Raw genomic sequence first — 13,428 nt, 5'->3', positions numbered from 1 at the left:
TTTTGGCTTTTGGTAAACTGTTGTATTTTTTAGATTTTAGGTACTGAAAAGCCCCTGCAGATTTAAGCTATATGTTAAAATACCTTTGAAAGGGTTCGAGTCTCTGTTTCTGAAACGAAGTGTTCCTGTTTTAGTGCTGATAGAAGGCTACAGCAAAGAGAGACTTCCTTTTCTTTTTATTGCAAATGCATAATTTGCTTATGGACTTTCAAGTGAATGTTCCAATTACATGATGGAAGGGATATTTATATGTTGTCTACTGTTGCTGTTTTTTCTATGAATTCATTTTTAGAGTTTATTTTAAATTCTCTAATTATGACAGGGAAAATTTGACAAGGAAGCTTCTGTTTTTCTAAGCAGCATTTATTTTTTATTGTTTATTCTATTACAATTGTCTTCATTTCTTTTGTCCCCCCTGTTGCCCTCTCCATCCAGCCCACCCCTCTTGCCCAGTCTGTCTGCTCTCCATTGTCCATGTCCATGAGTCATTCATATGTGTTCCTTGACTAGTCCCTTCCCCTTCCTTCCACTATCCACCCGCCACGCCCTCCTCCCCTCCTACACCTATCAGTCTGTTCCATATTTCCATGTCTCTGGTTCTATATTTATCGTTAGTTTATTTTGTTCATTAGATTACAGTTGTAAGTCAGGTCATATGGTATTTGTCTTTTGCCACCTGGCTTATTTCACTTAGAATAATAGTCTTCAGTTCCATCCATGCTGTCATGAAAGGTAGGACCTCTTTATTTCTGCTGCACATTATTCCATTGTGTAAATGTACCATAGTTTTTTTAAAAAAAATATTTATTTGTTTGTTTATTTATTTTTAGAGAGAGGGGAAAGGAGAAAGAGAGGGAGAGAAACATCACTGTGTGGTTGCCTCTCACTCGCGCCTCCAACTGGGGACCTGACGTGCAACCTAGTATGTGCCCTGACTGGGAATCGAACCAGCGACACTTGGCTCGCAGGCTGACTACCATAGTTTTTTAATCAACTTAACTACTAATGGCCACTGGACTGTTTCCAACACTTAGCTATTGCAAATAGCACTGCTGTGGACCTAGGGGTGCATAAGTTCTTTTGAATTAGTGTTTCAGGATTCTTAGGGTATATTCCCAGCAGTGGAATCACTGGATCATAAGGCCATTCCGATTTTAATTATTTGATGAAATTCCATACTGTTTTCCACAGTGGCTATACCAGTCTGTATTCCCACCAACAGTGCACTAAGGGTTCCCTTTTCTCCACAACCTCGCCAGCACTTGTTTGTTGACTTATTAATGATAGCCATTCTGACCAGTGTGAGGTGGTATCTCATTGTGGGTTTAATTTATATATCTCTGATGGCTAGTGATGTTGAACATTTTTACATATGCCTATAGGCCATCTGTATATACGCCTTGGAGAAGTGGCTATTCAGGTCAACAAGGAAGCTTTTTAAAAACAAATTTGTATTTTTCTTATTTTATTTTTTTCCTCATCCCCCACCCGTCTCCAGTGGGTCTGTTTCTGTTTTGTTTGTTCTTTTTTTTCTTATTCTCACAAAAGGACTTGCTTATTGATTTGAGAGAGAGGGGAATGGAGGGAGAGAAACATCGATGTGAGAGAGAAACATTGATTGGTTGCCTCTCGCATGTGCCCTGACTGGAACTGAACCCGCCACCCATGCCTGTGCCCTGACCGGGAATTGAACCAACAACCTTTTGGTTTATGAGATGATGATGCTCCAACCAACTGAGCCACACTGGCCAGGGCTTTTTTCCCTCCCTCCCTCCCTCCCTCCCTTCTTCTCTTTCTCTCTTTCTCTTTTCTTTTTAAGATTTCACACATAAGTGAAATCATACAGTATTTGCCTTTCTCTGTCTGGCTTAACTTACAGTCAGCTATACTACAAGAACTATACTTTGGTAGGGAAGTGTTTATTTGAAAATTATCAACTCTTACTATCTTTGAAATGAATAGTAACATTAAAGGACTATAATTGATGCTAACATTATAAGCACTTTTCATTACTATATCAGGTGTCTCTTAGCTACATTTAGTGTATTAATTATGAATTGATTAGACTAAACAGTACTTAAAAGCCTCAGAGTTTAAAATGTTATAAATTTTTAAGCATGAGTTTTAGTGAAAATATTGAACTTTCTCTTACTAACCAGATGGGCTTTTGGAAGTAACTTCTGCAATTGACATTTAGTTTTAGACTTCAGTCTACTCTTGATCCAAGAGTGGAAAGTTACCAAAAACAGTTTTAATTTTAGAATTGGGGCCCTAAGGGATTCTATTTTTTTCAAAATTAAGATACATAAAACACCATTTGAGACCAACCATCTTTTACTTATTTTCAGACAGTAGCAAAAGTACACCTGTATGCCAAAGGAGGTAGTTACTCATATAGTTAAAATGGCCTTTGAAGCAACAAGATTTTCTCTTTTGTCTAGTTTAAATTAAAGGACGAAGAGTAATTCTTAGGAAGTATTGCTTGTTCTATTAGGTTAAGGAGAAATATTTTCCCATGCTTTCTGGTGATATAGTTTCTTGGAAATGATAAGAGCCTTACATTTTCCCCATTTCTCTGTCCCTTGATGCATAGAGAATGACGATTTTCCTTATTTTAGGAGTGCAGCGCTAAGCTAGGAAAAGTAGACAATCATCTGTTTTTCCATGGACTTTTTATCAATTTAGAGAGGCAGAGCGTTTTCTTTCCTAGTTTTTTTTCCCTACGTATATATTTAGAATTCAGTCAGGTTTCTTGGCTAGTAAGAATCAAAGAAGGTAGGGGTTTTGAATTAGGCATACCTATTTCAGTGCCACTCAGACAAGTTGTGTAATCTTATTGAACCTCAGTTTGTTCCTCTTTAAAATGAGGATAATAATAACTACCATTATGAAGCATCATTTATCTCATACAATCCTTACCCTCAACTTAGTAAGGTAGGGGTTATTATTATCTTATAAATAGTGCTATAGGGTAATGCCTTCCCTGCATGATTCCACTGATTTTTATTGAATGCCTGCGTGTGCTATATAAAGATTCAGTGATGAGTCAAACACAGTTCCTCCCCTCAAGGAATCCCTAAGTGTTGGCAGACTGAATGTGATCAAAAGATCCTCTTCTTAGGAGCAGTTATTTGATGTCGAATATGTGTTTATTATCAAACATCTTTCATGCAGTCTTGAGTATTACACAAGACCCATTTCTACTCTTAATTCCTTTTTACTCACATGTTCATTTTTTTTTGGTGTGTTTATGGACTCCAGCAGAAAAACCATCAAACACTTTAAAAAGGGCTGTGCTCACTGTCAGAAAATATTTTTCTTTTAAGTTTAAGTAACAGACTGTGCTTTGAAACATAATACAAGTGTTTAAAAGAGCACCGTAATAGACATGAGAATAGTTCTGGCTTTAAACATGAAATGGTTTAAAACAGAAGCATGTAAAAGGCAGCGTGAAAAACACTGACTATAGATTTTTATTTTAAAGTATTAAGTATAATCTGAAACTTACTATAATTGTATACTTTTGTGTAATGGAATACTACCCACTATATTGAGGGTTATGTTACAGTGATTTATCTTTTTTAAATAGTAATTATCACCACTAGTAGAGTGTCCTGTGGGTTTTTATCTTGAGTTGTAGAAAATGTCCTTAATTTTGGCTAGAATCTGATATGTCTAAGAAGCAGTCGGAAATATTTTTCTTTATAAAGCTAAATGTTAAGGATTTGGATGAAGCATGAATATTTGTTTATACACAAGGACTCTATATGTAAAGACTGTTTATACACATAGAGATAGATAGTGTATTTTTCTCCTCATAACCTGAATAGGTCTGATACAACTTTCCAATTTAAGTAGTAGATTCATCAGAGTGAAGTAGCTCACACTCTTATTCCAGTGGGCTCAGAAATTGAGCCTCACCTTTACAGGACATTGACCCTGTCTTCCTTGAAATTTTTGTTGCACCAAAATAACATGTAAGCTCTATGTATATTCTAACTGTTAAGTTATGTTACCTCCACACAGTGTTTTTTGAGGAAACCTGAATGAAAAACACACCTGAAAAATCTACAACCCCATCCTTCTTTAAAATTCAAAAAATTACTTTTGCTCTGCTTCAAATATAAAGGATCTGTAAATAACTGGATTAGGGACACCTCAAAATTTAAGTCTTGGATGACTGGATCTGAAACATAGTTTAATGCAGGGATTGGGGAACTAGGACCCTTAGTCCAATCTGACCCACTGCCTAATTTTTTATGGCCCATGAATGTAAGATGGATTTTACAATTTTCAGATGTTTGGGGGCGGGGGCGGGGGAAGAATATCTAATGAAACGAAAATTACATGAAATTAAAATTTCAATGTCCGTAAATAAAGTTTTAGTGGAACGTATTTTATTTTGTACATATTTTCTATGGTGGTTTCTTGCTACAGTGGCACAATTGTGTTGTGAGAGACCCCTGTGCATGCAAAAACAAAAGCATTTATTAACTGGACCTTAACAGTCATCCCCTGGTCTAGTGCTAAGATAAAAAAAAATTCTTGGTTTTTCCCTATTGTTTCCCCACTCCTCCATCTCTCTGTTATAGTTATGGCTGGATGAAATCAGGGCTGTATCATGATGTCTTTAGAAATGAATGTGAATCAAGAATATGTGCTTCGAAATTTGATCACTGTGTAAAGTTGACTGGATGAAAACCTTTATGTTTTCCTTTTCTGCACTTTTCCTGATGGAACTGGATAACCAGGAATGGGAGGAACTGCAAAGAAAAGTAACCTTTACTTTTTGGTTATTAAATAAACCTTCTGTTGGGTGGTGGGCACACAATGCAGTGTACAGATCATATATCATGAAAATGTACTCTTGAATCTTATGTGATCATATTAACCAGTCACCCTAATACATTTGATTAGTTTAAAATAAAAAATAAAGGTTCTGAGATCATATTTTTAAAATATAGGATAATAATCATTTTTTTAGTGGAAATGCCCTTTATTTGGTTTGAGGTTAGAAAACTCAGATCATGCATTCCTGAATAATATTGAGGCCTTGTTATGGGCCAGGCACTGTATTAAGAACGATTTTTTTAAATTTTAATTCACAATCCTATAAGGAAGGAGGCAGAACCTAAGACTGTAAAAGACCATCATTGTTACATAACCAATTCCTGTCTTTGGAAATAAGTTAGTGCTTTGAGTTCAGCTAAGGTTGGAATTGGTCAGTCTAGGATGTGCATTTCTTTGCATGTGCATTTTGCAGTTTGCTGATCTTTGTCTGGCCTGCCTTTTAGCTGAGAAACCAATGTTTATATTGAAAGATAGTCCGTTAGACAACTAGGGGGATAAAATAGCAACTTTATCATTTTTGTCTGTTCTCATTATTTAATGGTTCAGTGAGAGCACATTTAATTTTTCTAATAAAGACCAGATTGCACAATTAATAACAGATATTTTTTCCCTTTGGTACAGAATGGTATCAGTTTGCCTATGTTGCTTTTTAAAGGATAGTGTGCTTTCTTATAATGTGTTTTAGTGTAATCCACATATATATATATGTATATATAATACAGTATTATGCGCCCTGGCTGGTTTGGCTCAGTGGATTGAGCGTCGGCCTGCGAGCTAAGTGTCGCTGGTTCGATCTTCCAGTCAGGGCACATCAGAGAAGGAAAACTCTGACTCCAAAAAACCTCCGCTGCCTTGCGGCATACCTCTTCAGGGGAAAGGCTAAGGGAGTAAACCCCGACAGAAAATCCGGAGCCGGAGTCCCTAAGGCGGTTTGACGTTGTAGTCAACACCGGCAACTCCTGCGGCGCACCTGAAGCCAAGCTGTATCGACTCCGTCTTTCCCTTGGACCCTTCAGCTGCGAAGAGAGGGGGGGTCTGCTGCATGGGCAACAGCAGACCCTCCATATCACCCTGCCCAGGCTCTGTAGCTTCAGCTTCACTGGAGAGGACACTCCAGCGTCATCGCAAGATGTCGATTCAACACGGGAGGAGACAGATACCGTGTCACTCCCGAGTCGGACTGCACAGCCATTCTCGGCGGTGCAGATAGACTCTTAAGAAGCTACACCATCGTCTCTCGAGACGGACGGCTGCCGACAATACAGTATTATTCAGTTATGAAAAACAAGAAAATTCTGCCGTTTGTGACAACATGGATAAACCTTGAGGGCATTATGCTAAGTGAAATATGTCAGACAGAGAAAAGCAAATATTGCATGGTCTCACTTGTATGTGGGATCTACAAAAACGAACTTGTGAAAACAGAGTAGCATGATGGTGGTGACCAGGGGTTTGGGGGAAATTGGAGAGGTTTTTTTTAAGGGTACGAATTTGCACCTAGTTCAAGAGATCTAATGCACAACATAATGGTTATGGTCAACAAAATTGTATTAAAAACCTCAAAAGTTACTAAGAGACTAAATCTTAACTGTTCTCAACACAAAAGAGCAATGATAATTATGTGACATGAAAAGGTTTTAGCTAATGCTACTGTAGTAATCACATTGCAATATATAAATGTATCAAGCCAACATACTGTACACCTCTAACTTACACAGTGGTATATTGTCAGTTATATTTGTATTTTCAATTAAAAATTTTTACATGAGTATAATCCACAAGTATTCATATTGTAGTAATTGATTTTACAGGCACACCTCTCCTTACCTTCTCATTTGCACACCCCATCCAGCCCCCATTGATGGAGTGCGGATTCTCCGAGGCCAGGGACCGTTCTTTCCTTCTGCATTTCTAGCATCCACCACAGTGACTATTAGGTAGTCACTGTACAGTATGTATTCCTTATTAAGTGAGTGAAGGAATAAGAAACTAAACTGCTTTAGAGGTACCTCTTTTATTCCAGATTAAACTCTTTGCTCTGATTACTTTTCTAGTCTTATTTGCTAAGTTATAATGTATGTACAGTATCACAGTGAGAGAAGCCTAAGAGAGGTATATGTCTACCACAGTATAGATCATGATCACTTTGTTGTTTGGTTTCTTTTTTCCAGTAGTTTTGGGAAGATTATTTTCTGAAAGTAAATATATTTTTATCTGTATATAGGATGAAATATTTCTATAGTCAAGGGAGTATATGCTAAAATTAAAAATAGCAATGTTAATGCTTAAAAATTAGATGTGTGAAAGGAATAGTTAAAAGAAGTGAAAACTCTTTAGATAAGGATTGCTTCTGTTTTTCAGTACTTCTGAGAGACATTTAAGAATGATCCTTAGCCCTGGCTGCTGTCGCTCAGTGCATTGAGCGTCGGCCTGCGAGCCAAGTGTTGCTGGTTCGATTCCCAGTCAGGGCACATGACTAGGTTGCATGTCAGGCCCCCAGTTGGAAGCGCAAGTGAGAGGCAACCACACAGTGATGTTTCTCTCCCTCTTTCTCCTTTCCCCCTCTCTCTAAAAATAAAAATAAACAAACATTAATTAATTTAAAAAATTATTAAAAAAGAAAAGAATGATCCTCAACTTCAGCCTAATTTGTAAATTTGTTGCCAATACACATAACATTTTTAAATTAACAATTAAATGCCAGAATCTAAATCATTATAATTGCTTTTCATAAAGTGTCAGTTATAAATCACTTATAAAACAAAAAAACATAGCAGTTGACTAAAACGAGCTTTACTTAACATTAGATAGGTGTTATTAAGATGAAATAGTACTGTTTATACTTTTTATATATCTGGGAAACATAGTCACCTATTTGTGCATCTGTGCAACCCAGTGGCCATTCTGTGATTAAAACAAACTTTTGATACAAATGTTTTTTACAGAAAGTCTACTTTTAGAAATAATTATTAAATATGTTTCTTATAAATGTAAAGCTCCTTAATTTTTTTAAGTAGTTGAGTTAGTTTCTTAGAGCCGCCTAACAAATTACCACAAACTGGGTGGCTTCAAACAATAGAAATGTATTGTCTCACGGTTCTGGAGACTAGAAGTCAGAAATCAGTGTGTCAGCAGTGCCATGCTCCTTCTGAAGCCTGAAGGCGAAATTCTTTCCTTGTCTTTTCTAGCTTCTGGTGTTTGCTAGCATTCCTGGTGTTTGGCTTATAATACATCACTCTAATCTCTGCCTCTTTCATCACATGGCCATCTTCTCCATGTATGTCTGTGTCTTCATATGGCATTCTCCTCTCCGTGCCTCTTAAATCTGTGTCTCCTGTCCTCTGTAAGTACACCAGTAATTTTGGATTTAGGGCTCCACTCCAGTGGGACCTCATCTACCCTCTCTCTTAATTATATCTACAAAGGCTTTTAAAGTAGTCATATTCACAGGTACCAGGGGTTAGGATATCAACCTATCTTTTAGGGGACAGAATTCAACCTACAATAGTGGTCTGTTTGTACAGTGGTGTGTAAAGATTAAAGATCATTCCATTGTGCTGTGTTTTAAGAAAAAGCTTTCTTGAGGTTAAACTAATGAACCTCAATACGGTGCATGACTTTAATGTCCAGTCTGTCATCATCCACACAGTAGCCTCATGCCAATTTATAATCCTCCCTTCCCTACATTTCTAGGGAATCTTTCATCTGCTTTTTGTCACTCTAGATTAGTTTGCATTTTTTAGAATTTTATATTAATAGAATCACTCAAGAATTTACTCTTGCTTTCTTTTGGCTTCTTTAACTCAGCATAATTATTTTGAGATTCACTCATATCATTCGGTCGGCAGCCGTCCGTCTCGAGAGACGATGGTGTAGCTTCTTAAGAGTCTATCTGCACCGCCGAGAATGGCTGTGCAGTCCGACTTGGGAGTGACACGGTATCTGTCTCCTCCCGTGTTGAATCGACATCTTGCGATGACGCTGGAGTGTCCTCTCCAGTGAAGCTGAAGCTACAGAGCCTGGGCAGGGTGATATGGAGGGTCTGCTGTTGCCCATGCAGCAGACCCCCCCTCTCTTCGCAGCTGAAGGGTCCAAGGGAAAGACGGAGTCGATACAGCTTGGCTTCAGGTGCGCCGCAGGAGTTGCCGGTGTTGACTACAACGTCAAACCGCCTTAGGGACTCCGGCTCCGGATTTTCTGTCGGGGTTTACTCCCTTAGCCTTTCCCCTGAAGAGGTATGCCTCAAGGCAGCGGAGGTTTTTTGGAGTCAGAGTTTTCCTTCTCTGACTCATATCATTGTATGTACAATATCATTGGTTATTCTATTTTACTGTTGAATGGTATTCCATTTTATGGATATCCTACAATTTGTTTAGCTAGTCCCTTATAGGCTGACATTTGGGTTGTTCCCAGTTTTTGACTATTACAAATAAAGTTGCAGCAAACATTCACATACAAGTCCTTGTATGGACATATGCTTCCATTTCTCTTGAATGGCTGAGTTTTTGGTAGATGTATATTTAATTTTTTTGAGAAATGGCTAAACTGTTTTCGAAAGAGGTTGTACCGCTATATATTTTCACCAGCAATGTTTGAGGGTTTCATTTTCTCCACATCCTCACCAACACTTGGTGTGGTAATTTTTTTTTCTTCAATTTTAGCCATTTTGGGGGAATGTAGTGGTAGCTTATTGTAGTTCTTATTTGCATTTCCTTTATGATTTATGAAGTTGAGTATCATTTCATGTGCTTATTTGCAACCCATATATCTTATTTGGCAAAATGTATCTTCAGATTTTTTGCCCATCTTTTATTGGGTTGTTTTGTATAGTATTATGTTGTAACAGTGCTTTATATATTCAAGATAAAAGTCCTTTGTCAGATAATACATTGCCAATGTCTCCTCCCAATTTGTGGCTCGTATTCTCATTTTTATAAGTTCCTTTTGAAAAGCAGAGTTTTTTTATTTTGATATTTTATTAGTTTTTATAAGTTTGTACTTTTTGTGTCCTATATAGGATATCTTTCCCAAACTCACTGTCAGGAAGATTATTAATAAATTTTTCATATAAATATAAATTCATGAATAATTTTTTAAAATCAGCTTGGCCTTCCACACCATTTTTTGCTTACCAGGCTGTTGTTGTATGTGCTTCACAGTCTCTGAGCTTTCACAGTACAGTAATCGTCTTTTTCACAGAACAAGGAAGAGACTCTTAGAAACGCACATAGTAATTTGAACAATTGGAATTTGAACTCGGAGCTGTACCTAGTTGTGTCTTTTGTTCTAAGCGTGAGCTGGGTGGGCTCTTAACCACAAAACTTAGGCTTCACTTCAGTTTTAGAGTAAGATTTCTTACACTGAATGAAGATCTGAAGATCATATCTTACAAGTTAAAATTTTACCATTGAACATAACAGTAAGGGTCTGTGTTGCTTTGGCTAATAAGATGGAAGCAAAAACAGAATTTTTCTGCCTCTTCTTCTTAGATATTTGCCAGAGAAAATTACTCAGTTTAAAAAGCTAAAACTCTTAGATGTCTTAAAATGAATATATTGCTTAAAACTCAATATTATAAAAATATCCAGGTTTTTATCTTGCCTAAAATATTACCCTGCCTCTGGCAGACAATGCAAAGGGGAATTGACTGAGGTAGGAAGCTATCTATATATAATGAATCATTGCATGTAGGACGTTTACTTATGTTTAAAAATTTCTGCTGTGAACTTTAGTTTTTAATCTAACATACAGAATTTGTTGGAACAAAGCTGAAATTCTGCAGTGTTCTGGAAAATTTCAATAACATTTCCAGGAGCCAGAAAATATATTATTTGTTTCGTGGTAAAAACTAATGGTAGTAATCTTGGAAATACTTGATATAAACTGTTGTTACAGGTATTTTAAATGGATGAGGTTTTATAAAAGGATAGCCAGCTTAAAAGATCAAAAGTTTTTCTGAATCTGAAATCATCCTTTGTATGGCAGTCAACAAATACCTTTAAAATGGATTCAACTTAAATATTATCTATTCAGCACAAATAGTAGTTTTGGCTCTTCATAATTTAATGTTGTATGTCACACGAAGATATATTATTAGACTGCAAGGTTTTTGCATTAGTGTGTTAAATACATTTGTCTAGGCATTCTTGGGCCAGTCTACATTTATTAAGGTCCTACTATGTGCCGGGGAAATGAGGGTATGAAGTTGATTAAAACATTCATTATATACTAACATGGAACTTAGTATATGGTTGAAAAAAAATAGGCACACAGATAATTAAGAGACACTGTGTTGCTAGAGGAATAACCAAGATGCTATAGGAGCAGAATGCATTAGTGAATAACAAATTACCCAAAAACTTATGAGGCAGCAGGAATGAGAAAACTTTTTTATAAAGGGCCAAATAATAAATAGTTTAGGCATTATGGACTGTACAGTCGGTGCCATAGCTACTCAAATATGCTATGTAGAGTGACCACACCCATAGAAAATATGAAAATGAATGACACTGTGTGTATTCCAATAAACTCTATTTACGGAAGCAGACGTTGAGCCAGATTTGACCTATGGGTATTAATTTGCTAACTGTAGACTGAAAACAAGAAACATTTGTTACTCATTGTGTGTGTGTGTGTGAATTCAGGTACAGTTTAGCTCAGTGCCTCTACAGTTCTTTTGTTTTTATCGTTGTTCAATTATAGTTGTCCCAGTTTTCCACCCCGTGTTCTCCCCTGCCCTGGCCACTCCCCTCCCACAAACAGTTCTCACCCTGTTGTCCATGTCCATGGGTCCTGTATACTTGTTCCTTGACTAGACCCTTCCCCTCATTCCCCTATGATACCCCACCTCTCACTCCTCTGGTCCCTGACAGGTTGTTCCTTATTTCCATGCCTTGGGTTCTGTTTTGCTCATCTGTTTATTTTATTCATTAGGTTCCAGTTATAGGTGAGATCTTGTGGTATTTGTCTTTTGCCACCTGGCTTATTTCACTTAGCACAATACTCTCCTGTTAAATACATGCTGTCTTTAAAGGTAGGAGTTCCTTCTTTCTTTCTGCTGTGTAGTATTCCATTGTGTAAATGTACCACAGATTTTTGATCCATTTATTTAATGGTGGGCACTTAGGCTGTTGCCAGCATTTGGTTATTGTAAATAGTGCTGCTATGAACATTGAGATGCATAGGTTCTTTAGAATTGGTATTTCAGGATTGTTAGGATATAATCCCAGCAATGGGATCACTAGATCAAAAGGCAGATCCATATTGTTTTCCACAGTGGATACACCAGTCTGCATTCCCAACAACAGTGCACTAGGGTTCCCTTTTCTCCAGTCCTTACCAGCACTTGTTGTTTTTTGATTTCTAATGATGTCCATTCTGACTGGTGGTATTTCATTGTGTCTGTTCAGATCCTTTGCCCATTTTTTAATTGCATTGTTTGTCTTCCTGGTGTTGAGTCGTGTGAGTTCTTTATATATTTTGGAGATCAAACCCTTGTCTGAGGTATTATTGGCATATATGCTATCCCTTAACGGTTGGTTCCCTTTTCATTTCGCTGATGTTTCTTTAGCCAAGTAGAAGCTTTTTAGTTTGATCTAGTCCTAATTGTGTATTCTTTCCTTTATATTCTTTGCACTAGGAGATACATCAGTGAAAATATTGCTGCATGGGATATCTGAAATTTTACTACCTATGTTTTCCTCTTAGACTTTTATGGTGTCATGGCTTACCTTTAAGTCTTCTATTAACCTGAGTTTATTCTGGTGTATGGTATAAGTTTGTGGTCTAGTTTTATTTTTTTGCATGTACCTGTTCAGATATTCCAACATGAGATATTGATTATACCGCAGATTTTTCATTTGAGAATCTCAGGAAAGGATCAAAAGGTCAAGTCAGAAACTTTTCAGAGAATCATCCCCCCCCCCCCCCCCCCGACAGTATTCCCCTGGGGACTGTGGTATGAAAGCTGTGATGCTCTGTGGAGGTGATATGAGAAGGCACGGGGATGAATAGTAGACTCTGGATTCTGAATTCTTTTCCTGATCACCTTCCTTTTGTCTTTCCTGTGGCAGCTACTGGAAGACAGCCAGCCCCTACTTAAGGGACTGTAATTTTGAAACAGTGGAATTCAAGTATGTCTGTACTGAGCCTCCTTCAAAACTCACGGTGCTGCTGCTTTACACCCTGTAGGAAATAAAACCTTAAATATATGTCAAGGTTACATATTGAAGAATTTATGGTTCGAATGATAGGTTGTATAGAATTTGCTTCAAAATATTTTATGTGTGAAGACCAGATAAAACATTGATCATGATTTGACAGCTTTTGGAGTTATCAAAATAATGAGTTTGATGGGATTCATTATACTGTTCTCTCTAGATTAAATGTGTTTGAAGTCTTCAGTAATTTTTTTGGTATGTATTATGATAATAACACAATTCTAACTTGATCCTCTTAGGTAACTATCACATTATAATTTATCTTAAACAGAACATAGATGTTCTATTTGGCAAAGCTTCCCATGTAACTTTGAGCATAATAAACAGGAGTAATTAGTTCAAAAACTTCTCTTTTATA

General features: G+C 37.0%; 1 protein-coding gene across 3 annotated transcripts in view; it reads left to right on the top strand.

The window, feature by feature from the left end:
- LIMS1 (LIM zinc finger domain containing 1) overlaps nucleotides 1–13,428 on the top strand; it is a 130,747-nt gene that overhangs the window by 58,234 nt on the left and 59,085 nt on the right. The window lies entirely within an intron of this gene.

This window comes from Furipterus horrens, unplaced genomic scaffold (genome assembly GCF_987537825.1).
Source record: "Furipterus horrens unplaced genomic scaffold, mFurHor1.1.pri manual_scaffold_3, whole genome shotgun sequence".
Taxonomy (NCBI): Eukaryota; Metazoa; Chordata; class Mammalia; order Chiroptera; family Furipteridae; genus Furipterus; species Furipterus horrens.
Note: the sequence above shows the minus strand (reverse complement) of the source record. Positions and strands in the feature narration are given on the sequence as shown.